Genomic DNA, 7,737 nt, shown 5'->3' with positions numbered 1-7,737 from the left:
ACCTGGGGCACACATCCCAGTTGCTCTGTGGGCAGAGCGTCCTAGCCCCCGACTAGGGTTCTGAGCACTATTTAGTCGCCTTTTACGATAAGCTTAGCGCTGCTGCAGGCCTATTCTTTTGACACCCGGACCTGCACGGGGCCTAAATACCTCTAAATGAGCTCTTTGTGAATGACGCGAAACAATACGAACACTAGTATCTCAAGCACCAAATAGAACTTCCTGATATATACATCAAGTATTTTGTGTTATGTACATTAATAGTAGATACGCAACTTTTGTAGCCAAGTTCAGAGGTAGATATGAAAATCGAGAAAAAACAGGACAAATGCAATTTCAAGTGTCAACTTTCTGGAATACATTACTTTTTATTACCGTTGTCACAGTATGTCTCAAAATATAGATACCAGAAAATACAATGTCTCCTTCATAAGATAACTATGATGCAAACCACTTAGATACAATTATGTAATAAACCGAACAAATTTTAGAATATTAAAGTGAACGTTACCATTCTAGTTAAAAAAAATACGTGAAGAAAAATACGGACTCTTCATTCCTAGAAACAGATACAGAGATCCCTATTACTGTAAATTAGAGAAAATATCTACTGTTTCCTACATAAAAAGTAATATGTTGTATTCCATTTTGATTTTAATTTAAGTTATTATTCTAGAATGGTTTATGATCTATGTTCATATTTATTACACATTTACTATGTTAATTTAGGTACTATAGGGGTTGATGTCCTTGACTACCATGTCGGGTCTCGCACGGACGGGATAATTTAGGAATTTTGCAATGCATTATATATGGACCTGTTAGAATGATTTTGAACTTCGTTCTTGTTTAAAAAGTCCATGTTTAAGTCCATACATGATATTTGTAAAGTAAATAAAGTATTTCGTCTATTAAAGTATGGAATATATAACATATATAATATGATGGAAATGATGGGTAATAACAAAATTACCGAACTGATAAAATCTTCTCAGTAATCAAAAGGAATGGATAATCACATAATTTATTTAATTTCAATTGTTACTTATTTTACATTTAAAATTCACTTGATTGGACAAATCACTGAAAACAATTTGCCGATGTGACTACGACAGTTTTAGGATATATAACGTACTAAGCATCTAGTTCGTTTGTAACGCACATATGACTTACTCGGGAGGTTAGTTCACAATGACGTACAAACTGATGTCGGTCCGTAATGCAATCAAAACGAAATGTTCTTAAATAGTAACATAGCGTTGCAGATAATTTAACAATGTGACGTACTTTTACAACTTGATCTAAAAATGCACACTTTTAATTTACTTGAATACATATTTTTCAAAAATCATAATTGTCAAAATTTACGAGATATCGATCACACTGAACGAGGTTCGTAATGTACATCTCAAAAGGGGAGATAACCTTTTTGATACGGTGAATCACATAGGTCAAAAATGTCATAGATGGCGTGCTCTTTTCGATTGTCTTGAATTCATATTTCTTTGGTCATATCCTCTCACGAAAGGGTCCTTATCGATAATCATATCTGCCCGTACTGACACCAAAAAGGCATACGTTCATAAAAAGTTAAATTTTCTAAACGAGTAGTCATTTGCACCTGAATATTTGATTGACAGTTTCATTTAACAGAACGGTTTTGTCCTTTTCATGAGCTGATCCAAAAAGTATTTTTGAAATTTACGAGGTGCGACATATGATAGGCGATAAGATTTTGCTATCATGCAATATTTTTCGCTTCATTATAGAATTGAAAGAATAGATATTGCAATACAATCGGCTTTAAGTTGTAGTTTTGGTAATTGAGCATGAATACATTGTTATTATAAAATTCGAAAATTACGACATCAAAATAATTATTTTATCTGATAGCTCAGATGAGAACATATTGTACTACAGAGATTATATCACCATTTTAACCATAGATAAATCTGTTTAAAATAAAAGTTATAAATCATTTTATTCGAATATACAAGTGTATCCTGTAAATATTAGCTACAACGACGTTAAAACGAAACTACATAGTAACTTTGAATTGTCTACAAAAGGGAAATGGTTTTAGCTTGAACGTTTATTTTACTCAAGAAGACTATTTTTCACAAAAGGGAAATATTTTATACAATATCGGAAATGGCATTTGTAGTTTCATAAAGTCATATGTCAGAAGTTAACCGACATGTGCCTTAGAAAAACAGGGCGCGGTTTCGTGAATTTCTTGCGATTTACTTAAGTCAAGGTAAAACTTGTATTATTTCATTATGCTTTGTACTTGTTTGATATTTTTGCCTGTAATCCGATATCAGGCGTAGGAGAGCAGCTCATTTAATTTGTACAATTAAAAATTAAAACTCATTTCACTAATACATAGTTCAAATTAAATAACATTTCATTCCCGATGATGCAACTATGACGTCATAAAAAAGTAAGACCTTTAAACAATGGCATATTTGACAGAAATCGGGCGTTTTCGGTTTCCTATTAATATATATTCCATAATTTTTAAACTATGTTTATATTTTGAATGTATAAATCCTAAATGTCTTTCAACCGAGATTTTAACTATTTAACCTGCTTTATTGCTTAAATAAAAATGTCAGAAAAAAATATCAGTTTAAATCAAGCTATGCCAAAGTCAAATATTTGCACGTGCTTTAGATCTCCGGAAGCATTCTGTTTTATAGCAGAAATATTTGACATTTATATTTATATGCGTAATGACAACATGTACCGAACTTTCTTATGATATCTTCCCCGTTATCACAAGATGACGACACAGTTATCACAGTATGGTTTCATTTTCTTCCATGAGATATGTTCTTGTTGAATTGGAACCGTCAGGGCACTCGAATCTCTAAGATTTATTTCCATTTTTAAATGTAAACAATTTGCTGTTTATCGCAAATATGACACTAAATTAGCACTGTTAAGAACGTGTCAAAGATTGGACTGTTTTAGTGTTGAAAAGGGTCATAAATTAGGACAATTACTTAATGTTTTGCATGGATTAGTAATTCACGAAAGAAGTGCTTGTTGATATGTGTATCTTGCAATGATTTTAACCTTTGATCAGTGCATACTTTTTTGAGAAGTTATTCAGTTCATTTAGAATCTACTTCAGCCAATTTCTGTTTAAAAATATAGTCATTAAATGAAAATCGGACGTAATGTCGTAAAAGAAAACCATAAATGATTGTTCGCACCAATGAATGGAAAATAAATTACCGTCCAATTTTAATTTACAATTCCAACGTCACATAGTATCGTTCACTTTATTGCTGCTGTAGCGAATCAGAATAGTATTTTATTCTGCAGCACAACCAAACCCAATTTCAGTTTTCGCCTAAGTTAATTTACCATTTCGGTGGTTTCCAACTTTCTGTTTTCACCTTTCCATATGGACCCTGGAGTTAGACAATTGGGTAATCTTGTTATTATCCTTCATTATTCTTGGCCTCTTATAATTATCATAAAAATGACGTTCATCACGAGGTGGTCTAATATTTATTTATTATCTGTTTTCTGTCACCAAAACTGGATATTTCAAAAAACAGAATAGTTTTGAGTTTTTATGTGTTCAACGTGCATCAAACTTGAATAAGCATAATTTATTTCGCTTTGCTTTATTGTTTTTTATTATATAAGGTGGAGCAACATTTGTTTCGCTTTGATTTTAGTTTTTTTTATATGAGGTACATCCCAAATTACCGATTTTCATACACCCAACCTTTGATAGGCAATTATCGCAGGTACTTCCGAATATGAACTAAGAAGAATATGGTATTTCTTTTTCAGTTATAGCTTTCATGAAAGCTGCTTGTTATAGGATGGAAGTTGACCCCGCCTCATCTTTAATATTGTCATGTATTACTTATTAGTCATCGGCATTTTTTTTTATTTCACGTGATGCGATATTTACCGTACATCCGGAATAGAAACCCTTCTTCAGCTGTACCTTTCATCCCTGTCAAAACATTATGACATGAGCGTGCTACATCATAATTTCACAAGGTATTCCGAAATTATGAAACAAACTGACACTTGGAACGTTTCGTACTTCATTACCCAGAAGATCATGTTTTGACCTCGTCCATGCCACGACATCCTTGTGTCAAATGCCAACCACCGCAGGACAATAAAAGCCAAATAATTAATAAGTATCACCCTTAAATGTCATGCAATAGAAAATTAACAAGCCAATTTCACCTGCAAAAAAAGTGTAACATTTTTTGTTAGGTTCAAAACGGTTGAGTTAAAAATTGCGTGATGATAAGTGAAACCTATTGTCCAGTACGTTAGCTGCCTCAGTTAATTGTCCGTTTAGTTAAAAATCAATGAATGTTTCCTTGTTTCAAAAGTTCATAAATGTTATGAAATATTTGACACGTTTCTCCCCTTACATGTACATTCCAAACAAACTCTTATAATATTTCTTAACTATTCGTTAATTTATATATATTTCGCACTTCCTGACTCCCTTAAAGCATTATGTTCTAAGACAGATCCTGATATCATTAATATATATTTTCTGTACTTTTTTATTCTGCCTCTTTGTATTGCAATATACTGGCAACAATTAACCGTTATATAATCGGTAGGTTTAGCGCGCTATGAAACCTGATTTAACCTACCAATTTCATTGGAAATGCCTGTGCCAAGTCGGGACCATTGCGGTTTTACCTTGGTATTACCGTTTGTTTAGCAGACCTACCTTTGGGACAATATATTCCCTTTGACTTTTTCATAGAGTTTGAAAGTGAGATTATTTTATAACATCCCTTTTTTTAAGCATAAATTGTGAATTTAAATCCTTGCTTGATTTGCACCTGTAAATGCTATACAAGGGACTCCGACCGTTTTTAAATGATTTTAGGTGTGTTCGGCGACTTTATATTACACAAATATACACTCTCAGGTGTGTTTAATTGTTTGATAGTTTTCCACAGTGGCCAGATTTTAAAAAGAGGGAGGGCTGTGAACAAGGCAAAGTACATGTACTTGAACTCCGCCGCATTTTTTTGCGTCTGTCAAAAGTAAGAAGTATCAGGCCTCTCTATGTATGTCTTGTTTTGTTTTCACTTTCAGTTTACTTTTATGCTGCTGGAGTATATGGGGCAATTTTTCGCTGTACGTGTGTATAATGTTGTTTTGGGACCAGTTGGAAACTGGCGCGTGGTGTGAAGACCAATTTGTGGCCCTGAGCTGACATGATCATCCCGGTGGGGTTGTTGTCTCCTTGACATATTTACCAATCAAAATCCGCTTTTGGTGTGGTAAGTGCTGTTAGCGTCCGCGTGTATTTTTTTAAGTGTACGATTTTTTACCATTTGACCTTAAGGACGTTCTTCTATGGAAACGCAAATCACCTGATCACAATTATGTTTCTCGATTGCTCAAATACTGCTAACTTAGTGGCGTTCGAAAAAAACTGTATCGAATATTTTTGAAATTGCGGTCGAAAGAGCAATCGAAAATTTGAAATTGTGTGCCGTGTGTTTTTTTCTTGAAAGAAATGTAGAAACTTAAAAAAGAACAAAATTTTACTGTGTCGGCTATCTTTTTTTTTAGATAGTACTTGTTTTCTTTGCTGTCCGTATGTGGCTCTTTTATAGTTTCCAAGTATTCCCCTTCTTTTGAACCTTCTTCATGTATTTCAAATAGGGAGTATAAGTCTCGTCATGTGACCCCGTGATTTCACGAGAATGAGTCCTAGTCTCCCATTCAAAAGCTTAGTGATTTTCCATTTAGAGAGCGTTGAGTTCAGTGTTAAGGGCAAAAACGTTCTGTAAAAAAATACCAATAAAACTGACAAATAACTATATCTACATGATAAATGAAGTAAGAAAATACATAAACTAGAAGACTTTGCATTGTTATACAGCGTTTCGAGTACCCGGAAGTAAACAATAAAATACAGATCGGTCTCCGGTTTTCAATACGTTCTACCTCGGAAAATCCGGTAAAGAAAATGAAACTAGAACTAGACTTACATACCCTATAACTAGCGCTGCTAAAATATATATAAGTTCGAATTGTCACTATACCGATGCATGTGGTGTCACGTGATATGTTATAACATTGTACAGACTTTTTATAATATACGGAGAGCCTTGTCTTTACCATACAACTTAAGAATAGATTTTTATTTGGTTTAAGCAAATATTTTTATTCAAAGATTTTAAATGCGTTTATATTGACAGAAAGTGTATAACGACTGAAATAAGTTAGACAGGTACGTTTACACATTTCACACTGTAGATCAATTTTGAATTTGTATAAATGATATATTTATAAACTGTTGTGTTAATGCTTTTGTGATTGATTGAGAATGATTAAAGCTGCTTTGGTTTTGACATACTGCTTTTGTCCTCAGCTTCTTCATGTTTTTGTTGTTATTGTTTGTATCTTCCGTTTTTGATTGTTTAGACATGTATTTAGTTAACACCGTGGTAGAAGCTACATTAGAGTATTCCATATTTAATGTACTAAGTAAGTTTTAGAGAACAGCAACTTTTATTTTCACCAACCGCATTGCCGAAAGGATGAATATTGACCGGACATCAGTTTATCCCTTTACATGTACATGTCGGGTAATTTGTTATATTTCAGCCGTCTTAATACGTATTACTTGTACATAAGCAGGGCAGAAATAAAGATAAAGTTCTGTCAACATCTTTATTAACTCTCGAGGTTTGTTTAATAATGAACTATGATGCAGGAATGTGGCGTATTCGTCATGACAATATTAATCCAATTTTGATCAAATAACTTCGGATTTTGTTTCTTTCTGACATTCATTCTTTCGTAGACATTCGCGTATTTTAACGTATTTTTCTCCAGTAAATTGTTTAATAAAATTTTCAATTGTTTTTTAAGTTTATTATATAAATATATTGAAATTCCAAATTTTGGTATATTGCTCGCGTTTTTTCATTAGAGCCAAATACATAGGGGTTGTATACAAGAACAATCTAAACCAAAAATATCAAATTGAAAGAAAAAAAAAATAAACATGTTTATATTTTCATTTTTATGGATATGATTCATTCGTTAAAACAACTTGTTTTTCAAACAAATTTTTGCCACGTACCAGAAATAGACAGCCATTTGTAAGGGTAAATAAAAATAAATCAATGACTTAAGTCTTCAAAGTCTGTGCCACTGATTTTGGCTTGCTTTCAACATCCAGGCGAAATCAATGCTCTACTCCAATCAATCAGCGATTTTCTCATTTTCACCATAAACCCTAGTGTAGATATACATTTATGTATGTATGGAATTGGTTCTGAATTAAAAAAAAATCACAAATTTTGGTGAGTTGAATATTGAAGATTAATATACATTCATGTTCTTTAACATTTTACATATTTTGACATATCGTACATAATTGTACATTACTAGCAAAGTAAGTGTATTCCTTTTCAAAAATACACTTGACATTTTAGAACGATTTAAAAGCTTATGTCGGTTTTAAAAGCTCATTTGATCTTGTGTTATAAAATTGGGCGACTCCGTAACTGTGTTGACCCGAATGTTTCTCAGAGATTAGGCGTTTCTCAGCTATATTACAGGAAGTTCAATGCTAACCATTCATTTCATCTTTTAATGTAAACTTCCCGCTCTTAAACAACACACGTAGAACGCATTTACTTGCATGGTATTGAAGAGGTACATTTTGATCTCGTATGAAGCTAGAATTAACGGTTCTACGGTATCGAT

The sequence above is a fragment of the Perna viridis genome, chromosome 7 (assembly GCF_037379345.1).
Source record: "Perna viridis isolate PV_CMFRI_1.1 ecotype Kerala chromosome 7, ASM3737934v1, whole genome shotgun sequence".
Lineage (NCBI taxonomy): Eukaryota > Metazoa > Mollusca > Bivalvia > Mytilida > Mytilidae > Perna > Perna viridis.
Note: the sequence above shows the minus strand (reverse complement) of the source record.